At 40.6% G+C, this 25,482-nt stretch overlaps 2 pseudogenes; one reads left to right on the forward strand and one right to left on the reverse strand.

Moving 5' to 3' along the window:
• LOC117551909 overlaps positions 1-25,482 on the reverse strand; it is a 430,097-nt pseudogene that overhangs the window by 45,562 nt on the left and 359,053 nt on the right.
• Positions 1,051-25,482, forward strand: part of LOC117551910 — a 354,701-nt pseudogene continuing 330,269 nt past the window's right edge.

The following is a 25,482-nucleotide window of genomic DNA, read 5'->3' on the forward strand; positions in this document are numbered from 1 at the left end:
GAAAGCAACATTCCATGACTTGTCGCTATCAGGGCTGTTAGGGAAAACATCAGGCAATATATATTGTGAGATTATTAAGTTTCTAAGAGAAATTGATCAATTTGAAAATAATCTAGAGTTTTGGTTCTTTGTTTTGGTTCTTTTGTTTCTTGTTTTCTGCATAGTCTCTTGTCCACACTCCAGTCCAGTTGGTGGCGGTAATGCACCTACAAGTTGGTTTGCCAACTGCCAATAAACACGGAAGAAGAAGAAGAAGAAAACGAGAGAAGAAGAAGAGGCACCTTTAAAGTTCTTTGCAATCCGCTAAAAACCGAGAGGAGAAGAAGAAAAGAAGAGGTGAGTGGATTAAACCTGCAGAGGTTTCATTAAGTGTATTTACACCTCTTAGTTTACAGTTAATCACGAATCGGAAGTTATCTTATTTAACACAACAGCTATCATCTTGGAAGAAAGAAACTCACAAATGCGCCAAAAATAGTCTAAAACTATCTTTAAATAAAGGCTAACAGCTACAGTCTAACAGCTACAGTCTGAAAGCTATCGGCTAACAGCTACAGTTGTTATTCCAGTTCGGCTCTGGGGGAGTAACAGTTGATTTGTAATGCTCAGCTGACTTTATGTTAGTTATTTATTACACCAGTTGTCTTTAAGACGGTTTGAGTTGTTGTGTTGGTGCTCTTTACCATAGATATGGTTTTAAATATATGCTAACTAGCTTATTACCTTCGCCATTCACCGCGACGTAGCATTTTTCCCATTGAAATGAATGGGGTTCTTCAGTTAGCAGCTAACGCTAAGCTAAGCGACGGTTTAGCTCATTAGATAAATAGATATACTTTATTTAAATAATTATTTATCTTAAACTGGGAAATGAATGTGTCACAGCAGAAGTGTTTTCAGGGATTACACGAGTTAAACATATTTAAAAGATGCAATAAGATATAATAAAAATTAAGCATTAGCAGCAAGTATACACACAGGACACATATCACTAGAGTATCTAAAGAATGCACAATATACAGCAAATACTGTATACATGGAGTACATTAAACAGTCTCACTAGCTAATGTTTGCTTTCTGTGTTAACTTAGTGATAGTTACACACGGATAGCGTTATAACCTTGGTTCAAACATCCATTAATGTCAATTTCTATGTAAATAAAGTCATTTTAATGAAATAAAAGTGAACAAACTGTGAGCTGTAAGTTAGAATGTAAGTTGCTACACAGATTATGATGAATTATATCTAAATATTTGTATTATATTAATAATAATTTACACAGAAAACCAACTTTTTATAGTAATGTTTAAAGTAATTTGCATGTAACGTTAATAACTATCTGACCTTTCTATCATGTTCTCCTCTGCTTAGCATCACATTGACTAAATGGATCAATTTGGAACATGTTTACGTCACAGCAGCATAGATAAGACAAGGCACTGCACATGGTGTGATAAAACTCTACATATAAGCATCTAGAAATAGAACATATCATTGAATAAACTCTTTGAATTCCTCCTCTTCACTGCTGACAGTTTATGATGAATTATATCTAAATATTTGTATTATATTAATAATGAAGCAGCTCTGTGGTCTTCATCAGGACAGCTGATGAGCAGCATGGAGGAGAAGAAAGAGACCCCTGGAGCTCAGGTCAGTGTGCACTTCATCACAATATATTCCTAATTCCAGCGTTTCCGCCAGGTGGGCGTCTTGCCTTCATTTGACGCCCTTATTCAGCTCGGAACGCCCTATACAGACATAAATAAACCAGCGACTGTATTCGCCATGACACAGACAGTCTGTGGTTTGTACTTGTTTAACTTCTGTCTAGTTTCTGAACAGATATGAGGAGCTGTGAGCTCTGAGAGCTAACAGCTAACGGCTGATGTTGGTTTTGTGGTTCACATTAGAGGCTTCGCAATACTCAAATTTCCCCTCCTCGACTCCTCGGTCCTCCGGTAGTGACCCGGAAATGAATTTCAGCGCGCCATTTTGAAGCACATCTAATTTCTCTAAATGCACACCGAGGATCGAGCGTCGAGGAGGCTCTCTGGAGGAGCTATAACCGAGGGGGGGGGGATATATCCAGTCTCTGATTGTGTTACGTTATTATGAGAGTGCTCTCATACTTGAAATTGTATATATTTATATAAATATATTTGTGTGTGTCCGCATCTGTAGCCTGTTATTGTCTCATTATACTGCCCTGTGAATGAATCAAAGTAAATATATAAGTGGTCATGAACACATCTGTCCATCAGACAGAGGGCTGCTGTGCCTCCTGTCATCATTAATGGATGTCTCTTTAAAATGACCGCTCAGAGGAGAGGAGTTCTCATTTCTCTAACCGCCTGCTGCTTCCCCTCCTCTCTCCTTGGTTCCCCTCCTCAGTCCTCCGCTCCCATCTCCTGTGGGCGGGACTAAGTCTCGAGGAGGGGAGTCGAGGAGGGGAAATTTAAGAATTGAGAAGCCTCTCTTGTCACTACCCGATCTGCAGCCCTGCCCTATCTGCAGTGCGCATGTGCGAGATGGTCCGCCATATTTGACAACTCCATACGCCAACTCTAATAGGACATTTGACGTCTAGACGGCTGCCCGATTTGCATCGTGCATGCGCGAGTCATAAACGTCTCAAATAGCTTTATTAAAATATTTTGTTATTTGAAATAAAATGAAGGACATTCACAGTTAATGTAATTAGATATAAATTATGAATGCCATACATATTACTATGGAAACAAGAAACGTTTCACAGCGGGCGGAACTTGTCATAAAGTCTGCGATAATAAAGCCCACCCAATTAGAGGGAAGATATGATTGGTCAATTGTACCGTCATTTGACATTACTCTCTCGTTCAGTTACTATAGCTGGCCCTCTGTGCTAGCTGGACATCCAATCAGCTCCTGTCTTCACCTCGCAGAGACGAGCTTCTTTCATTTAACCCTTCACATTCAAACATAAACTGAATAGGCAGATTCAAAGGATTTATTTCTTTGTAAATGTTATTTTAAATACAATTTAATCAAGTTATTATTGGTAAAACTAATGACAAATATTACATATTTCCTATTTAAAAAATATATATTAAGAAAAATACATTTTGTTTTAATGTTTTTAAATATTATTTTGTAGAATATCTTGGGCCCTCAGAGACAGACTCGCCACTGGTAAACATCTCTCATACACACGTGTGAAACGCTCTCACAGACACACACAACAGCGTTGCAGTCGGGAAGAAAAGCAATGTGGAGCGAGAGAGCGAGAGAGCAAGAGAGTGAGCACACCTTTATCTATTTAATAAAGTTGTAAAAAATAAAGTAAGAAATCATTCCAATGTGTACTATAGGACAGTAAAAAGTTTAAAAGGGGAGCAATTAGTCAAATATGCATAAATAAAAAGAAAGAATGCTAACTAGGTAACATAAGATAAGAATAAACAAGTTTAAATGATTTGTTATTGGTTGTGATCATATTCTAAAGTTTGGATTATTGAAAAGTATACAGCTCCCTTTCATCTGAGTGTTGAGAGCTGTTTCCTTAAATTCATGTTGGGCTCAAAGTAGGGCTGCTCGATTATGGCAAAAATCATAATCTCGATTATTTGGGTCAATAATTGATATCACGATTATTCAAATCGATTAACCATTTACTTTGAAAACGTCAATTTATTTAAGAAAATAATTTGAAAAGTATGTTTTTAAGAGTTGATTACCCTGAACTTTAAGTATAATTCAACTGAAAAACGAAAAATAAAATCGTTTTATTTCGATTATGTTTTCATAATCGTTGCAAGCCAAAATCGTAATTGCGATTAAAATACAATTAATTGAGCAGCCCTAGCTCAAAGTGCACCAGATTGATGCATTTAACTTCAACATTTAAAAAAAATCTTCCTGGGGGTGCATACCCCCATAGAGGAGGTGCATACCCCCATATATACACTGCAAAAAACAAAAAAAGAGGAGTAAAAGTAGCCCCCGACTTGTTTTATGTTTTGAAAGTAGCCCTCACCCTAAAAAAGGTTGGAGACCCCTGTTATTGAATGATACATTTGACAATTTTAAGCTTGGCCTACCATTTTATTGGAGCGACGAGGAACAGGTGGGGCTTGAAAAGGCCCACCTGTTCAAAGTGGGGAATGACAGAAAGTTTGAGAACCACTGCCTTAGTGTGTCCACGTTGTTGCTCAATGAGCGCAGGTTTGTGAGAATGATGGATGGAAGTGGTGGCCGGCTGAATCTCCGCCGTAGGCGATTCTGAACGCCTCCCCTCCTTCCTCGTCTCTTTTTCCTGGTGTTTCTAAGCGGCTCCGGAGGGATTTCATCCAAGAACGAAGAGCACAGATGGCTTGGTGTATTCGTAGGAGGCCGATCGCATTGTAGCCCTAGCATAGCCTCGCGTCTGTAGCAGCGCAGAGGTAGGGGCTCCTCGCCATACCTGTTCGTGCTGTCACTCAGGTGTGTCTTGGAAAGTTGAATTGCCAGACACGGTCTGCAGAAGGCAAATGGAATCCACAGGATCAAAAGCATGGTCTCTCAAAATTACGTTTCATACAGACACGAAAACGTTTAGACGATAATTAGACGAAAAAAACAAAACACAAGAGGAACGGAGCATACTGAGACTCGCAGTGACAGGATGCCGTCTCCCTCTGTCCTGTATACCAGAGGTGGGAGTAAGTCATACATGTGCAAGTCTCAAGTTACTGGGGTGAGAGTCAAGCAAGTCAAGTCCTACGAAATCCTGATGAATAACCCCAGTTTAAATCAGTTAAAAGACAGTGGTTATGAAACTAGAGTTTTATTTTCAACATTAACAACAATGGAGAATGGGGCTCTGAAATCATGTGTGTGTGTGCGTGTGTGTAGAGGTGCGTGTGTGTGTGTGTAGAGGTGCGTGTGGTTAAAACGTAGCAGCCTGCGGTCGCTCGTTAGCTGTTCTAATGAAGGTAAACACAGTGAAGGCACAGCTCTTTGCAGCTGGTGCTGCTCTTCTCAGATTCTGCTGAGTTACACGTTACTGCCTCCTGGTGCTGCAGAGATTTCATGAAGTGAAGGAGGTTTTCTTCTATAAAGCAGCTGTGGGTAGCAGATACTGTGAGAGTCACAGACATGAATACATAGGTCAAGGCAGACTGGTTCACAGACTCTCCTGTTTTGCCGATCCGGTGCTTGAACAAATAACTCTACACCCCTGGCCGAAATGTCCCTAAAATGAAGTCCGAGTTTGAAATATATCTCAAATAATGTATGTATTTCCCCACATAAACATAACAGTCTGCAATGAAACGGCTGTCTCCTGTGCGCTCCAATTCCTTCTTTCTCCTGCGAACGAGAAGAGACTTTCTCTCTCTTTTTCTTCTTTCATTGCCCTCTAGGGGCTTCGTACAATACAAAAACAAATGCAAATATTTTATTTAAAAAAGTAAAGTCCTTTCGAGTCATCTGTCTCAAGCCTAAGTCTCAAGTAGGGATGGGTATCGTTTGAAATTTATCGATTCCGATTCCGATTCCGGTTCTGCTTATCAATTCCGGTTCTTATCGATTCCCCGTTTCGATTCCACAATTGTAAAAGAAAGAGGTCAAACGTTTAGATAACAAAAATATCTTTATTCTTTTCAGCTTTAACTGAAATTGTTACAAATAAAAAATATACATGCAATACAAATGTATTGCACAATAGCTGTGCTTTATTTTAACTGAGCTATGCCTGTGGCAAGCTATTAACACTGTGCCCAATTGTCTTTTTATTTTTTAGTGTAGTGGAGCCTCACTTCAGAGCGTTTACCGCGACCCATCTTTGGTGTTATGAAGTGACTGAGCTCGTGAACTGTCTACGGGAGGGCGGGGGGAGCCTCGCTGCGGGGCAACTGTGGACCTCTGTCGCCTGTCAGCGCAACTTACATGATGCCGTTTAAAAAAATTAAGGGCGGTGCCGGCCATCAGCGTAACGAGCCGGCCGTCAACGGCCCGCTGACGACCGGCCGTTCTGTGATTCTCCAGGTCCGCCCTGTATTCCACCGGGTCACCGCGGCGCCGCGGTACAGACGGACCCGCTGGAATACAGGGTCTACCGCGTTTAGGAACCGTTAAGCAGAACCGAAAAGGTGTATTTTGTATGGGTACCCGGTACCCGGCATTTTCTTATCGATTCTCATCTGGAACCGAGTTTCGGTTCCCAACCCTAGTCTCAAGTCATGAATACCAAGTCAAAGTCAAGTCGAGTTTTTTATCAATGTTAGTCAAGCAAGTCTCAAGTCCAAAAATAGGCACGTCAACTCATTAGACTCGAGTCAAGTCATGTGACTCGAGTCCCCCACCTCTGGTATATACTTTGGTTAGAATATTGCTGTATTACTGTATCAAATATAATAAACACAAACAGTTGATAAGTAGTATTTTGTTAACTCTAGGTTTATATTAAAGGGGACCTATCATGCAAAATGCACTTTCGTACGTCTTTTATACATGAATATGTGTCCCCGGTGTTCCAGGGAACTCACCAAGTGTCAGAAAACACAACCCTCTCTATTTTCCTCCATACCCAAATCTCTAAAAAAGGGGCTGCAACGGATCTGATACAGACTGATCCAGATTTGAACACTTTACTGACGTCAGTAAAGTGGCGCTACGGCTATTGGTCAACTCTCCACCTATCAGGGGAATGAGAGGTTGGGCCACTTATGGCGCATTTCCACTGCAACGGGGTAGCCCCGTTTAAGCGTCCCTAAGCGTCCTCGCTCAGGCCTCGGGCTGCCTCGCTGGCCGTCCGAGGCCGTGGCGCATTTCCATTACAGTTTAGGACCTGGGGTAGCAACGCAGTGTAGGCGGGGCGATCAGCTTTTTGGGCGGAGCTGGGTAAAACTGCAGTGGCGTCATCTTCAATGCGACACAACTCACAAAACACACACAACAATGGAGGATGTGGAAGCGATCGTTTACTTGTTTATTGGTGTGTGGCTTGATGCTAGAGAGGGTTTGATGCGCTACCTGAATACCTAAATATGCATTATATTGTATTGAACATAAATAAATCTTTTTTTTTATCATAGCCATGTGTTTGTCAAATGTTTTAAACAAATATTATCTGAATTGAATATTTAGTAAATATTTGAAATTCAAGCACCAGTAAGTACTGCCCCATAAGAACATTTGAGGAAATATCAGATCATGAAAATAAAATCTTTCTAATAAATTAAGCGAATATCAAAGCTAACTATAAACATAAATAGTAGTGTAAAACACAGCAAAACTATATTCATAAATGCAAGTGTAAAATAGTGTGGACAATTGTAAACATGGATGGAGGCTAAAGTATCCACAACATAAAATATATTAAAATATAACCTCAATCTTTCTTCTAGACATGTTAAAAGCTTGCTTGAATGCGTTATAGGTTTCTTTTGTTCTCTCGTCTTTGAAATATATAAGGAATGTGTTTGAGTCTAGTAGCACGAGGGTATTACAATTGAGCAATTTCTACATCTGTTATGTATTTATCATGTATTCTTAATACTATTACAAAATAAACATGTAATAATGTTTTAGAGGAGGACCTCAAGCTGTGAAGTAAAAACTTCTTTGCAGCAATGTTGAGCGCATCATCAAATGAGGGAAATTCTCTTACACAAGCTAGCAAACTCAATTTCTTGCTTTAAACCTCTTAAAACTAACTTATCTTATGGGCTTTTTCCTAACTGATGGTGTTTGTTATTGCTTTATAAATTCATGTCTGTTTATATCTTCTCTAAATCAAGATTATGTGAATCTGATTTGTTTTCTGTTGGGTGCAATTCATTATCAACAAGAGATATGATAAGTCAAATAAGTACTTTATTGTTGGCAGTATACAAAAAAAAAAAATGGTATATCAAAAAGGCATGCCATTAAACAATACAAATACAAAATTAAAAACTATTGCAGCCAGCATAAACATACATGGCATTGTAAAAATAAAAATAAAATGAACATTTTAAAGAACATAAATAAACAAGAAAGTACAAATTAAAAAATTAACTAGAAAAAAAATATATAATATGTACAATAACTATTAAGGTTATTTTAAGTTGGACGAGGAGAAGACGGGCCACGTCGGCTGCCCAATCCCCCTAGCACCTCGCCAAGAGTGCGCAGGAAGGCTAGGTTGAAGGTCTCTGTTTGAGCGGCCTCCTCCCTTCTCTAGACGGCCTCCTCCCTTCTCAAGACGGCCTCCTCCCTTCTCAAGGCAGCCTCCTCCCTTGCCTCCTCCCTTCTCAAGGCAGCCTCCTCCCTTCTCAAGGCAGCCTCCTCCCTTCTCAAGGCCGCATCCAACTCCCATCTCCGCTCAGCAGACGCTTTGGCCCAGTCCAAGTGCCGTTCCTGCTGGGCCATGTGCTGTTCATGGTGCCGTTCCTGCTGGGCCCGATCCTCTCCTCCTCGTTTCCTCTTGCCTGGGTGACAATAAGATAATAATTAGCAATAAGGAAAAAACACAGAACAGGTACAGGTCACACAAGGATATACGAATAACATGTATAAACAGAACAACAGTAAGGTGAACTAAAGAAAGTCCTGGCCCTAGATGTTTACAATGATTGTGAAAGTGAATTACATTCTGTCCAGCCTGTTGATAATGAATATAAATATATGTATATGATTGGATGTCACACACAACTGTACTAGCTGCTTACTAGCTAAGACTTTACTTGTAACAGAGCATTTCCACACAGTGGTATAGCTTATTTTAATTACTGACGATGGATGATCCAAGGTTTAAAAAAAAAAAACACTTCGTTTTTTCATTTCTATTTCTTACCTAGAACCACACACTGCGGTGTCGTGATGGCACTCGGTGTTGGTGGCTGAGTCGGGTTAGGGTCTTCGGCTGGGGTCCGTTCTGGATTCAATGACGATGTGGAGGGAACACTGCCATCACCCGTTGTTCGGGAATGTTCCTCCTCACGAGTCCCAATGTAATCATCTAGAACAGCAAAATGACTTGTTAATTCCACAAACTACTGCAGCACAATACTAAATAGCAACAACAACTATAGAAAAGAAAAACTGAACGTAAACAATGGCACATATGGTGTTAGCAAACAATAGCTCTAGCTAAGGCTATCTGCCTAGGCTATCTGCCTTAGCTAGCTATGTAGTTCTTCGGGGCTCCATAAAAGCATGGGTTGTCGAACATTAATGTAAGGATAAAATAGACTTCTTTGTTAGAAGTGAGCGTACCTTGCAGGGACTCCAGTAAAGCCGTTGCAGAGTCCAGGCCTCCCTCCCTCCCAACGTTGGCCGGTCTATGGCCGTAAATCTGGTCCAACAAGTCGAACCACTTCCATTGTTTGCGACCCGCACCACTCGTGTTGTTGTTGTCCTTTATTATGCGATATTCACTCTTCAACTTTTTCAGTTTTTCCCTACACTGCAGGAAAGTCCTCGAAAATCCGCGTTCGGACATCTGTGCAGAGACATCCTGGAACACTTTTACATTTCGCGTTGTTCCGTCGAGCTCCTGCTGGATTTTATCATCCCCAATGAGATGAAGGAACGTCGTCACCTCCTCGGTCGACCACGGTGTGCTTTTCTTATTAGACGTAGCCATTTTTGTAGCTCCTCCGTTTACAAAATGCTGTTTATAAAAATGCTGCAAGCTTGCTTCTAAAAATATATGCGACGCTAGGGATGAACTCGCGCGCGATCTTGTGACGATTCTCTCTGACCAATCAGCAGTCGAGAGTGTTGACGCCACTAGTTCAGCCCTGGCCCTGGTCTGATAGAACCACGATTTTATGGGGCCGGAAAAAGAGGGAAAAAGTACCCGCTAGCCGGTACTAGGCTATATGGAAAGGCCACCAAAAACTGGCCTGGCCGCTTGAGGACGGTTAAGGACGCTTAAACGGGGCTACCCGCTGCAGTGGAAATGCGCCATTACAGGCCTGGCATATGTACCATTGCCGCTCGAAAGCGCTGGAGAGGCTGTAGTACATATGCCAGGCCTGTAAGTGGCGCTGTAGTCTGCCACAAAAGCAGTGAAGAAGACTTCCCTTGCATGGTTGCCATGGTTGCCCTTCTGTTTATTCTCCGCTGTGGCTCTTTTTCTCCTTCCCCGAGGCAAGCCTTTGCGCCTCCTGCTTTAAAACAAATGAATAATGACTCTATATAATCATATGTAAGGGATAATGTGCAGCGACGCGGTCATTATGGGGAAAATAACACCGACAGGCTGATCAGGAGCCCGACGCGAAGCGGAGAGATCGGCATGAAGGCACATTATGCAATGTGCACATTATCCCGCGGCCACATTCTCAACAAAGTAACGATATGACTCCCAATATTAATTGAAATGCTTTTATGGATTTAGAAAATTATTTTATTGATTTAAGGCGAGACACCCCAGGTGAATAGGGTAATTTTTTTAACTTAAAGGTATCAGCTAGAAATGTCTCCAGTTAATTACTTACAATAAGACAATTGTCTTTTGTATTACACATTTTTCTGAAATAGCATGTTTAAATATGCAAATTATCCATTATCTCATTAAATATGCACATATTTTAACACATTTCAGGAATCGAAATCTGAACTTTGGATATAGCCAGATTCAAAATTCTTCTTTCATTTTGTAGTCATATTAGTATCTAAGGCTTTTACAGAAGGGATATTGGATATCTCTTTTTATCACTCCATAAATCAGAAAATACTGTCAACAGCCCTAAAATATCCATTTTCGCCATGTTTTTAGGTATACAATGTTGTATAATTCAGGCTATGAATTATATATGAACAAACCCTAATGTAAAAGCCTTCATAATATTGATAGGAATATAACTGGAAGGTTTGGTGTATGTACGTGCTACTGAAGTTGAAATTTCGAACTCAGAGTAGGAGAAAAAACACATTTTGAGAAAACGACCTTTAAAGATTGCAGTGAGGCGCTAGCTAAACCCTCCTGTTCTTTGGATGACAGCTTGCGCATCGACGCACTCCGTGAAGGTATTTCATGTTCAGGGTCATTTTTTTTTTTATAACCTTGCTTCGTGCAAGTGACAATTGTTGTCGTCTTCTCTGTGAACGTTTTTTTGGCATTTTGAGATTTCAATTTCTAGCTGAAAGCTAACCAGGAAGTGTTTTAGTACACCACGTGACGCATCTGAACGAATCACGTTGTCATAAATTGACACCAGCCAATGAGATTTCGTTTCTTGGTTTAAGACCCCTTTGTGCTTTCACGATTGGTTGCTGATACAAAGGAAATGACCATATTTGGATCCGATGAGATTGTGCAGGAGAGACACAGCTTTCCAGCGATACCTCTGTTGACATGGTGCACACAGCGGTCGCTGTACTTTATGTTACGTTAGAATGCTAACTTTTGGTGAATTTAGGAGAAATCTACAGACGCAAATAGACAAACTATAGTAAAATAAACACTTAAATGTGTATTTTGTACGTTTTCCTTCCAAAAGCCTGAAAGAAAACATGTTATGGAATCAAAATAGCACAAAATCTCAAAATTGACCAGTACTTGAAAAACGATGTTTTTGCCTGCCGTGTCTCGCCTTAAAAAATAGTTGTATTGATTTAAATTGAGATGCATCCGCTAAGAAAAATAGTCCGTTGTTACTGTTTGAACTACCGTAGCAACGGCAGGAACTGCTTCGATAGCGCTTTTGAGGAGCTTTTTGATTACAGATTTTAAAACATTGTTGCTTGCTTTAAAAGTAGCACAATTCATTATGTCAAACCTTGGAAAGTATCTAGATATCCCTGCCCTAATGCCAAAGGAACTGCACACTGAATATGTGTCGCCGTTTGATGTCTATGTCTGGACCGCTGCGTAAAAAGGAGGGTTTCTGCCCCGTTACTTCTCTTCTTACTTCTATAAGAATAAAACACGGTGGACGGAGATCTCTTTTTCTCCCCCTCTTCTCCCCGCTGCAGCTGATCTCAGAGCACGCTCCCCTCTCCTACAGGGGGGCGTGGTCAGCTGCAGGGGGGCATGGTCAGCTGCAGCTCACAGAATCAGCCCCATGCAAAAACAGCGCTGGAAAGAGCAAATAGAGCGAAATGAGGCGTGGCTAAAATGCAGGATCTTTTTGGTATTTTGAAAAAAAAACTATTTATATACTTTATATAGGTATGGCCCTACAATATATTGTTCAAATATAGCATGATAGGTCCACTTTAAGTGAGTTTTTATTGTGTTAACTTGTGTATTTATGCTTTTTAGATTGACTTTCTCTCTTTCTCTGTCCGTCTGTTTTAGAAACCGAAAGGAAGAGAGAGACGTCACAGCTGTCAGCAATGTGACAAATCCTTTACAAGATCTGGAACTTTAAAGCGCCACCTGCATATTCACACAGGAGAAAAACCATACAGCTGTGAAGAGTGTGGGACAACTTTCACTAGATCAGGTCATCTCAAAAGACATCAACTTATTCATACTGGAGAAAAACCGTACTGGTGTGAAGAGTGTGGGACAACTTTCACTCAATCAGGTGCTCTCAAAACACATCAACGTATTCACACTGGAGAAAAACCTTACAGCTGTGAAGAGTGTGGGACAACTTTCACTAGATCAGGTGCTCTCAAAACACATCAACGTATTCACACAGGAGAAAAACCTTACAGCTGTGAAGAGTGTGGGACAACTTTCACTACATCAGGTAATCTCAAAGCACATCACCGTATTCACACTGGAGAAAAACCATACTGGTGTGAAGAGTGTGGGACAACTTTCAATACATCAAGTGCTCTCAAAACACATCACCGTATTCACACTGGAGAAAAACCATACTGGTGTGAAGAGTGTGGGACAACTTTCAATACATCAAGTGCTCTCAAAAGACATAACCGTATTCACACCGGAGAAAAACCGTACTGGTGTGAAGAGTGTGGGACAACTTTCAAGACATCAGGTGCTCTCAAAACACATCACCGTATTCACACAGGAGAAAAACCGTACAGCTGTGAAGAGTGTGGGACAACTTTCAGTACATCAGGTGATCAACAAAAACATCACCGTATTCATACTGGAGAAAAACCGTACTGGTGTGAAGAGTGTGGGAAAACGTTCACTCAACCAAGTAATCTCAAAAGACATCTTCGTGTTCACACAGGAGAAAAACCATAGTGGTTTTAAGAGTGTAGGAGCCGCAATTAAGCATATTTAGTTTTTTTCACAGTTTACAATAAACAATTCCCATCTATAGAGTGGCGAAGTCACGCCCATCTACTTCCGCTCCATGGGACCTTATTTCGGAAAAATAATGTATTGAAGTCAATGGAGAGAGAAAACTTATCTTTCGATCCCGTTTGAATAGTGCCATGAATTACACATGATGTTTGTCAATCATAAAAAATAATTTCCATGTCAAAAAAGTCACAGTTTGTCGTAAAACTGTTGAAATATAAGACTATGAAAAATATGCAACTACAAAGATTACTAATCCCAGAGTCGCGTAAGTGATGTCACAATTGTTTTCCTCAACTGAGAGATAGCTAAGATCAGCGCCATATAGATATAATCTATCGAGATCGCGGATACAAGCGGCCGAGATGGGTTTTCTCCGCAGGGTGGCTGGTGTCTCCCTTAGGGATAAGGTGAGAAGTTCGGTCATCAGGGAGGGACTCGGAGTTGAGCCGCTCCTCCTTCGCGTCGAAAGGAGCCAGTTGAGGTGGTTCGGGCACCTAGTTAGGATGCCACCTGGGCGCCTCCCTAGGGAGGTGTTCCAGGCACGTCCAGCTGGGAAGAGACCAAGGGGTAGACCTAGGACCAGGTGGAGGGATTATATATCTTCGCTGGCCTGGGAGCGCCTTGGGATCCCCCAGTCAGAGCTGGTTGATGTCGCCAGGGAAAAGAAAGTTTGGGGCTCTCTGCTGGAACTGCTACCCCCGCGACCCGACCACGGATAAGCGGGAGAAGATGGATGGATGGATGGATATATGGCGCTGGCTAAGATAAGATAACTTTAACAAGATGCCTGTGTACTTAGTACCAGGTTGTTATCATACCAGCAATGGGTCTTGCTCGTTCTTTTGCTTCCCGTCTGATGAAAGGACCAGGAGTGGCTGGATCAAGTTAGCTACCTAGCTAGTAGCTAGCACGTTAGTTAGCAGTACAGCCTTGTCATTTTTATTAGCCTTAATATGAAGTAACATTAAGTAACCCAACATGTTAAACAGTAAGAGTAGTAGTCATATTTCGTGAACCCTTTGAAGAGTACTGTCACCCGTGTGATCATTCTATAATACACCATTTAAGCCCGGGGGAGAAATGCTAACGCTAGCATCGCCGATCGCCGATCTTTTCTACTTCACGCTATCTGCAGAAATGGTTGACATTAAAAATTAAAAGATCAGGCAGTTCAGAGAGAATCAAAGGAAGGCAGGCAGCTTTGCATGACATTCTTCTGGACGTATTTCATTGTGGGTTTTTTTTACTTGCAAAATTATCTTTTAAATTGTCAAACATCATATGTGTAATTTGTGGCACAATTCAAAAGGGATCGAAAGATAATCTTTCTCTCTCCATTGACTTCAATACATCTTTTTTTCTAAATAAGGTCCCATGGAGCTCCACCGGAAGGGGAGGGACTTCGCCACTCTATTGGCCTTGTGTTGGGTAATTCTTTTTTCCATTACAGATCCCATCCCAACAGCGCCATCTGTTGACGTAACGTCAGAATTGACATGCATAATGTTCACTGTTCCTTTAAGTTTCGTTTTCTGGCTGTCCCTGCCGACAGCTGTTTCGAACAGCTGACTTTATTGCAGCATTAAATCCAAGCCATTGTCCGATGCAGCTTATGATTCCAATATACAATCCAGTTTGAATGCTGCTCATACCCGGCCGCTTTCCCAGCCTTGGCTCTCGGCCTCTCCTTTTGCCTCTTGATGAGCACAGGTGGTGACAATCTCCAGCTGATTGTGGCGTGTTGTCCAGCTGATCCGGGATGATGGTGTTGGTTGTGAACAGGGTTCATACGGGTGCTTGAAATTTGACGTGGTGTTTTCAAGGTTGGGAAAGTGCTTGAAATTGAGATAAAGTGCTTGAAAATGTAAATGCTTTACTTTTACAATAAATTGCTGTCTGACTGAATAGTTCGCTTTTTAGATTAAAAGAAAATTGCTTCGCTTCTACATAAAACAGCTCCGCTGCGGCTTTCCCGCGCTATGCGCGCGACCTGCAAGTGTTTGTGTTACGTGTGACCTGGGCATTCTGATGAGTGATAGATGACTGTGTGCCAGGAGGTTGCTGTTTCAACGAGCGTTGGCTAGCAGAAGACAAATACAAGCCATGGCTAAGACGAGGGTCAAGCCCACGAGTAGCCTCCTGCAAAGTTTGCAACATAACGATGAGAGTCTGCGCTGACGAGCCACATGAAAGGTACGCCGGAGTAGAGCATTTTAGATCAGGCTAACGTTGCATGTTACGTTTGTTTAAGCTAACGTTAGCAAGCTGAATAGCGAACTCGATTGAGGGATAATAATAATTGCAGGGGACAATCATTTCAGAGGAGCGTACCTATGCTATGTGCGTTACAGTCGCCATCGTGTGGTGTTCAGAGGATGAAGCACTCACGGCATTTCGTGTTATAGTCACGAAATATAATCTATTGATTCGACACAGAGCGATTTTGAAAGCAATGTATTTCTACTGGTAGTATGTTTCATGCCTAAACCAAATGTGACTTGCTCTATCGAAATCAGTCACATTCACCCGAAGACACATTTTCGTTTGTATTACTGGTCTGGGGGAAGCTCGCGAGTGTGTTTGTGTATTTTTGCGTTTGTGTACCGGGGAAACACTCACAAGAAACACCGGCTGTTGTTATGCTTGCTGTGATGTTACATTAGTCCGTTCTCCGCTTGTAATTATGCCGAAGCTTCAAAGTTGTATTTATCATCTGAATTTGCCGAAACAAGTTTAATATTCTGAAAGCCAAGACTTTGTTTATTTGAAAACAGATTAAAACAAACTGTCTTTTATATAAAATTGAAGTATTATACAAGTAAAACTACATTTTGCTTTAATCCCATGTAATTCTAGAATGAACACAGTCTTCCTTTGAAGATGTATAAGACAGGTGTCTTGAGTAGTCAGAATTACCTACAAATCATTGTACACATTTGTAAATATTATTTTCCACTTGTTACCATTGTGAGTCTATTTCTATGCAGCTCTGCGTGATTTTGTCAGATCTTGTTGTGAAATTATAAGTACTCAGATCTTGTACTTGAGTAAAAGTAGAAGTATCAGAGTGTAATACTCTGTCACAGTAAAAGTCCTGCATTCAAAAATGTTCCTCAAGTAAAAGTAGAAAAGTATTCTCATCAAAATATAGTAAAAGTAGTCATTGTGCAGATTGGTCCATTTCAGAATAATAATAATAATGATGCATTACATTTTTTTTATTAGAGCGCTTTTACAGGTGCTCAAAGCGCTTTACAAGTACACATTACACATATCAGACATGTAAGAGTCATTACTGCGGACATTACTGTGGGGTATCTATATTACTTTGTAAGGGTAAAACCCCAGCTCGGTTCAATAACCAAAATCCAGTGAACAGAGATAACAGTACTCGAGTTTCAAGTTTACTTGCTGCAAGGAGAATCGGCGAGTGACATGCAATGTCCACTCCTTAACCAACTCTAACTCGCCTTCTCCCAGTGCATTCTTTTTATTTCAACAATACAGTAACATGACAATCATGTGGTGTTGACCAACGCCTTATTTGTTAGTGTGAATCTTGTGACTCTGTCATGTGAATCTGTGTGTGTGTAAGTGTGCCATTTGAACAGACTGTTCTCTGTTCCTCCATTATGCTTCTTGTAACACATTTATGAGAATACATTAATCCTTCAATAAACTCTAACAATTACACACAGGAGCAAATGCGGGTAAAGTGTCTTGCCCAAGGACACAACGGCCTGACGCATTGGCGGCCGAGACGGGATTCGAACTGGAGTTCACCAACGCCCCTTGATCTGATGACCACTAAATACAGCCTAGTTTGTCTGTTTTGCACATCCACTGCGCCAAAACCGCCCATATATGATATGTTTTATAATGATTGATCATGAAAGTGTTCTCAAAGCTGGTAAAGGTGCAGCTAGTTTGAATGGCTTTGTATACTGCAGGGTAGCTTGTGAATTTACTCCAGGTGGAACTACAGTCTGATTCAACACTTGATTATATTTCACATCATTCATCCACATCTGTGAAGTAACTAAAGGTATTAAATACATGTAGTGAAGGAAAAGTACACCATGTACCTCTGACTTATGTTTACTGCCAACCTAAAAGCACTGCAAAAATAGTAATCAATAATGTATTGAAAAGGCTGATCGTTTTTGGCTGATGTTTTATATTGGCTTTATGGGAGGCCCAGTCTACGTACAGATCACTAATTTTGAAATATTAAACTTAGTTTTATTTTCTTTAATTTTTCATCCTCGTGTAGAAGGCTATCACGAAACACACATTTCGTTGTTTATAGCATAAAGAACATCTGATTTAATGTGAGGTAGGGAAATAATCATTTGAGTATGTGTATATAAATATGTAATTTACAACAGCTGTAAGATGCTTGAAAAGCTGGAAAATGCACCTTGAAAAGTGCTTAAATTTGACTTTGGAAAAGGTGTAAGAACCCTGGATTTGAAGGTTATGCATTGTACCATGAACCTGTATAGACCTGTAACAGTCAACTGCATGAGGAGTTGGAAAGGTAATGAATTAATTAAAATGTCGAACTCGGACTTCATTTTAAGGACGTTTCGGCCAGGGATGTAGAGCTATATTTGTTTAACCACCGGATTGGCAAAACAGGAGAGTGTGTGCACCAGTTTGCCTTGATCTATGTATTCATGTCTGACACCCAGTATCTGCTGCCCACAGCTGCTTTATGGAAGGAAAACCTCCTTCACTTCATGAAATCTCCGCAGCACCAGGAGGCAGCGGGAGGGTTAACTCAGCCTCTGAGAAGAGGAGCGTGCAGTGCCTTTCACGCACAGCCTTCACTGTCTTTACCTTCAGAATCATTAGAAAGGCTAAGCGCGACCGCAGGCTGAAGTGTTTTAACCACACACACACACACACACACACACACACACGATTTAAACGCAGACTTCTGTTCCTCCATGTTTCGTTGTTATCGTTTCACTGAGCGGACCCGCCCCTTTTTCTTTTTTTTAAACGCTCCCTTTTCTGGTCCATCTGCGGCGGTAATAGGTTTTGTGCGCTGTGATGATTCGGCTGTACCTTTAGTAATGAATATTAAATGTTCATTTGATCCTTGGTTTTATTATGAAAACATCGAGACCGGAAATACTGTTTTCAACCCGTAACTTTACATGGAGGCTGCCGCATACCTCAAATCATCTTCCTAATATCTATGGAACTATAGATCCTACATATCGACTGGACGTGGATTCTTAAAGTACAATATACACTTCTCGCTAGAAATCTAATCAAAAGCGTTTTAATGCCAAACTATCCTACAATTTAGGATTTTACAGAGAGGGTTATTTGTGAATAAACGACCATCTGTAACGTTTGCATTCAACGGGAGCAGGACGTATTAAGCACCTGAACAATCGGCATAATTGGTCGTGAGTTGGAGGACTTGTTGAAACAGACTCGTAATCCTGCATATTTGTTGTGTTTTGCAGCATATTATAAATATGTCATTCCCTTATTTTCAAATACCCCAGGTTGTGAAGGTATGTATTTGAGGTGTACTGTCCACATCGCAGACCTGAAGTCCTGCAGTCATTTCTCAAAGATGGTGTGGCATATAGGGAGGTGCAATCTCCTGATGGTATAGACTGTATTATAGTGGACATCTGCAACCCTAGAAAACAAGATAACATTAGGATAATCAATTTAAACAACCCATGTCCAAATCTAACCACTGATATATTTAAAGACATAGCAGAATATAAACATAGGAAGGAAGTTTGGTGTGGTGATTTCAATGCACACAACAGTCTATGGGGCAGCAACCATACAGACAGTAACGGAAACATAGTGGAGGAAATGCTGGAGGAAAGAACACTAGTATGCCTTAATGATGGACATGGCACAAGAGTAGATGTTCACAGGGGGAGAGTCTCATGCCTGGATCTGACAGTGTCAAACTGTTTGGTTCATACATGCGAATGGTTTGTTTTGAATAACTCCAAGTGACTGTGGAAGCTATTCAGTATTTTTCACATTTATTTAATGTATTTATTTGTTGTTTTTTGTTTTGTAGAATTAATTAATTTACAGCCATATTATTTAAGTTAAGTTGTGTTCCAGCTAAAATGCTTTTATTTTGAAGGTGATGGGTCAATTTGGGCACACAGCTGGGTTTATTTAAGTCAATCAGGGCACAGCAGCAGTCAGTGGGCACCGGGAAGGTCTATGGTTTTCTCCCAGTATCAGGGCTGAGCAAACATTTCAACACCTTTTGCTGTATTGTTCCCGCAAGGTGAAGCTAATAAATACCACAAAAACGTCTATGCCTTGTTTGGACAATGGACTCATTACCAACTCATGATCTGCGTAAGATCCACTATACCTGGTGCCTCAGTGGCCTTTTGAAGTTTTATTGTTGTTGACAAATAGCCACTATATAAAGTAAAAAACCTCCCTTATTGAAGCGGACACTTTTATTGTTTTTTATTTTTATTGTTTTTCTGCATGGACGTTTGGACTGGAATCACCACCACGCTCAAACGGAGATGATCATGCTGATCAAAGGACAAAGGAACATGGACGCCGGCGCATCAGCGTTTGATCTGGAGATCTGAGACAATGCTCATTGACTTTGAGAAACTTTGAATTTCCTGTTAAAGACACGATCGGAGAACAGAGGACCACCCACGGCTTAAATGGACGCCGCACAAACCTACTCCACAACAACATAACATTGGTGAAGGATAATCTGTCAGCTTGATTGGAAAAAAGCAAACTTATTTGGAGTGACTGAATTACTGTTTCGCTACATGTTGATGAATATTGGGAGTTGTTGGACTTGAAAAGACATTTATTCATAAATCTCCGACGTGAAGTGTCAATATAATTGCCTGTGTGAACTCAATCAGACAATATGGAGCAGCCGGTTGAGACAAACGAGACAATGCCTGTGGTTGATTCAGATGTTTCAAGTGTGGAGAATGTTGCTCCGCCCGAGCCCTCTGTTTACCCCAAAAGGCGTTTTACATAGAAACGTGCCGAGAAAAGAGATCGGCAAAAATCAAGCAGGCCAAGAAATACATTGAACGTGTCTGGATGAAATCTACTGACAATGTGAAGTCTGTGCTAGCTCATTTGTGCAACTTCATCAAGTGTTATGAGGACGCTAAGGACATGCATGAGTCTGTCATAGATATGGATTTGCCCGAGGAGGAGGTCAAAAGGCAAAATACATATTTCAATGCAACAATGATGACCTTTTGTAATTTCACTGAGTCTGTAAAGGATTGGTTGTCTGCTGCTGGGCACCCTCATGTGGAATCAAATCACAATGTTGACAATGAAGTGGAAAATGACAATGATGTTAGCAATGCTGATGTTGAAACTGATGTTGAGACTCAAACTAAACAAAGTGCTGTTATTGATGATATCAATCCAGAGGACAGTGCCTCTAACATTTCAGGTCCAAAGGAAAGGCAACACAAAACACACTCTAATGTATCTAAAACATCATCCACCGCATCTGCCAGGCTAAAAGCAGAGGCTGATAAAGCAGCAATTGTGGAGCGCATGAAGGCTTTAAAAAGGAAACATCAGTTGGAAGCAAAGGAGGAGGAACTAAGAAAAGGAGAGGAGGAACTAAGAAAAGAAAAGGAACAGTTTGCTCTGGAGACCGAGCTAGCTGCAACTAATGCCAAAATCAATGTTCTGGAAACTAGCTCAAAATGCAGCTCCAAAAGGGATGGAATGAACTCTTATCTGGAAAGGAACAAGGCTCAGAGTACAAGGCAACTCAATCCTCAGGCTAATCAATTTGTCCCACAGAGAAATGACAAAAATAACATGCAAAATGAATTTCACCCTAATGCCCAGGCTGTCACTGTAAGACCAAAGGAAACCTCACAGACCATCAGGTTTAAAGACACATCACAAACTGTCAGGCCTAAACAAATGGCAGTGTTACAGACGGACCTCAGACCACGATACACTCAAGCACCAACACAGGTGGTTCATGATGCTCAACAGACAGGACGAGCATCCTCCTTGAATATGACGTGCAATAATGACACCCAAAATGACATTGTGAATATCATGCAACGCCAAACTGACATCACTACAATGTTAGAACAGCAACATTTAGCATCCTCCCTACCAGTGAGAAATATACCCACATTTGATGGTGATCCTCTTCAGTATCATTCTTTCATCAGATCCTTTGAGAATTGTGTTGAGGTTAAAACTGATAATGCAAGTGATCGTTTCTTGGATTAGTTCACCAGGGGGCAACCAAGAGACCTGGTGAAAAGTTGTCAGCACCTCCCCTCTGTTCAAGGATACCAAAGAGCCAAATCCCTGCTTGCTGAACATTTTGGAAATGAATACAAAAGTGCTTCTGCTTATATGGACAACATTGATAGCTGGCCTCTGGTTAAAGCCAGATGTCAAATCACTGAAATCCTTTTCTCTGTTCTTACGGGAATGCTCAAATGTAACACAGCGAATCATGCACATGAATGAGTTGGACATGCCATCAAAGCTCAGAAACATCACGATGAAGCTTCCTTATAAGGTGAGGGAGAAGTGGAGGAGCCATGCATGTGATTTGCAGGAGAGACGTGGTTGCAGAGCACTATTCATTGACCTTGTGAGCTTTGTTGAAAAACAAGTTAGAATGGCCTCTGACCCACTGTTTGGAAATATTCAGGACTCAAAATGTACCAGCTGCAACAAACCCCCCACTGTCAGTGAACCAAGGCATAGGAAACAGGGCACCTTTGCCACCGGTGCCACTGCAATGAAAGAAAGAAACCACGGCTACATGGATAATAAGATCAAGTCATTTTCTGCCCAAAGTCACAACAAATGCTGTTTATTCTGCCAACAAACAGCCACTCATTGAAAAATGCTCACAGTTTAAGTTAAAGACACAAAAGCACAAGATGCATTTCATAAAGGAGCATGGAATTTGTTTTGGTTGCTTGAAACGGGGACACATAAACAAAGACTGCAGGAGTCGATTGGATTGCAGTGTGTGTCAGCAGAAGCATCCTTCAGTCCTTGACATTGAGCAGAAGGCAAGGCAAGTTTATTTATATAGCACTAACCCCCTAACCCTTACTTCACAGATGTGGATGAATGATGTGAAATCTAATCAAGTGTTAAATCAGACTTTAGTTCCACCTGGAGTAAATCCACCAGCTACCCTGCAGTATACAAAGTCATTCAAACTAGCTGCACCTTTACCAGCTTTGAGAACACTTTCATGATCAATCATTATAAAACATATCATATATATTATTCTGAAATGGACCAATCTGCACAATGAATACTTTTACTGTCGCTACTTTCACTATATTTTTGATGAGAATACTTTTCTACTTTCACTTGAGGAACATTTTGAATGCAGGACTTTTACTGAAACAGAGTATTCCTACACTCTCTGGTACTTCTACTTTTACTCAAGTACAATATCTGAGTACTTCTACTTTTACTCAAGTACAATATCTGAGTACTTGTACTTTTACTCAAGTACAATATCTGAGTACTTATTCCACCTCTGGTAGTGTATTAGTCTGAATTGTAGCCACAAAATCACGCAGAGCTGCATACAAATAGACTCACAATGGTAACAAGTGGAAAATAATATTTACAAATGTGTACAATGATTTGGAGGTAATTCTGACTACTCAAGACACCTGTCTTATACATCTTCAAAGGAAGACTGTGTTCATTCTACAATTACATGGGATTAAAGCGAAATGTAGTTTTACTTGTATAATACTTAAATGTTATATAAAAGACAGTTTGTTTTCATCTGTTTTCAAATAAACAAAGTCTTGGCTTTCAGAATATATTTAACTTGTTTCGGCAAATTCAGATGATAAATACAACTTTGAAGCTTCGGCATAATTACAAGCGGAGAACGGACTAATGTAACATCACAGCAAGCATAACAGCCGGTGTTTCTTGTGAGAGTTTCCCCGTTACACAAATACACTCGCGAGCTTCCCCCAGACCAGTAATACAAACGAAAATGTGTCTTCGGGTGAATGTGACTGATTTCGATAGAGCAAGTCATATTTGGTTTAGGCACGAAACAGACTACCAGTAGAAATACATTGCTTTCAAAATCGCTATGTGTCGAATCAATAGATTATATTTCGTGACACGAAAAAATAAGGCCAATAGAGAGGCGAAGTCCCTCCCCTTCTTGTGGAGCTCCATGGGACCTTATTTTGAAAAAAATTATGTATTGAAGTCAATGGAGAGACAAAGATTATCTTTCGATCCCGTTTGAATTGTGCCACGAATTACACATATGATGTTTGTCAATTTAAAAGATAATTTTGCAAGTCAAAAAAAAAAAAGTGTCGTAAAACTGTGAACACATTCGTTTGTGTGAAACGCTCAATGAACTACATCTCCGGTCTCGCAGAACAACACATGTCACCAAGATGGCCGTCACTACTGTCTTGTCAACAAAATGATTGACTACCCTCACTATCACCTCAATGAAACACGTCCAGAAGAATGTCATGCAAAGCTGCCTGCTGCCTTCCTTTGATTCTCTCTTAACTGCCTGGTCTTTTTAATGTTTAATGTCAACCATTTCTGCAGATAGCGTGAAGTAGAGAAGATCGGTGATGCTAGCGTTAGCATTTCTCCCCCGGGCTTAAATTGTGTGTTATTGAATGATCACACTGGTGACAGTATTCTTCAAAGGGTTCACGAAATATGACTACTACTCTTACTGTTTAACATGTTGGGTTACTTAATGTTACTTCATATTAAGGCTAATAAAAATGACAAGGCTGTAATGCTAACTAACGTGCTAGCTACTAGCTAGGTAGCTAACTTTATCCAGCCACTCCTGGTCCTTTCATCAGACGGGAAGCGAAAGAACGAGTAAGACCCATTGCTGGTATGATAACAACCTGGTACTAAGCACACAGGCATCTTGTTAAAGTTATCTTATCTTAGCCAGTGCCATATATCAATCAATCAATGTTTATTTATATAGCCCAATATCACAAATGTTACATTTGTCTCAGTGGACTTTACAGTTTGTACAAAATATCAGTATGACAATACGACACCCTCTGTCCTTAGACCCTCACATCGTACAAGGAAAAACTTCCGAAGAAAACCCACAGTTTAAAGGGAAAAATGGGAGAAACCTCAGGGAGAGCAACAGAGGAGGGATCCCTCTCCCAGGACGGACAGACGTGCAATAGATGCCGTGTGTAAATTGAAAAGATAATACATTTGCAACATAGGTAGTCCAAATGTTTGGAAATGCATGTGTGTATATATAGATATCTCTTAGTGGAGGAAAACAATTGTGACATCACTTACTCTGGGATTAGTAGTCTTTGTAGTTGCGTATTTTTTCATAGTCTTATATTTCAACAGTTTTGCGACAAACTGTGACTTTTTTGACATGGAAATGATTTTTAAGATTGACAAACATCATATGTGTAACTCATGGCACTATTCAAACGGGATCGAAAGATACGTTTTCTCTCTCCATTGACTTCAATACATTATTATTCCGAAATAAGGTCCCATGGAGCGGAAGTAGATGGGCGTGACTTCGCCACTCTATAGATGGGAATTGTTTATTGTAAACTGTGAAAAAAAAAAAAAAAAGCTTAATTGCGGCTCCTACACTCTTAAAACCACTATGGTTTTTCTCCTGTGTGAACACGAAGATGTGATTTGAGAGCACTTGATTGAGTGAAAGTTGTCCCACACTCTTCACACCAGTACGGTTTTTCTCCAGTATGAATACGGTGATGTGATTTGAGAGCATCTGATGTAGTGAAAGTTGTCCCACACTCTTCACACCAGTACGGTTTTTCTCCATTATGAATACGGTGATGTCTTTTGAGAGCACTTGATTGAGTGAAAGTTGTCCCACACTCTTCACAGCTGTACGGTTTGTCTCCAGTATGAATACGGTGATGTGATTTGAGAGCACCTGATTGAGTGAAAGTTGTCCCACACTCTTCACACCAGTACGGTTTTTCTCCAGTATGAATACGGTGATGTCTTTTGAGATTACTTGATGTACTGAAAGTTGTCCCACACTCTTCACAGCTGTATGGTTTTTCTCCAGTATGAATATGTTGATGTGATTTGAGAGCACTTGATGTACTGAAAGTTGTCCCACACTCTTCACAGCTGTATGGTTTTTCTCCAGTATGAATATGTTGATGTGATTTGAGATGACTTGATCTAGTGAAAGTTGTCCCACACTCTTCACAGCTGTATGGTTTTTCTCCAGTATGAATACGGTGATGTG

This window comes from Gymnodraco acuticeps, unplaced genomic scaffold, assembly GCF_902827175.1.
Source record: "Gymnodraco acuticeps unplaced genomic scaffold, fGymAcu1.1, whole genome shotgun sequence".
Taxonomy (NCBI): Eukaryota; Metazoa; Chordata; class Actinopteri; order Perciformes; family Bathydraconidae; genus Gymnodraco; species Gymnodraco acuticeps.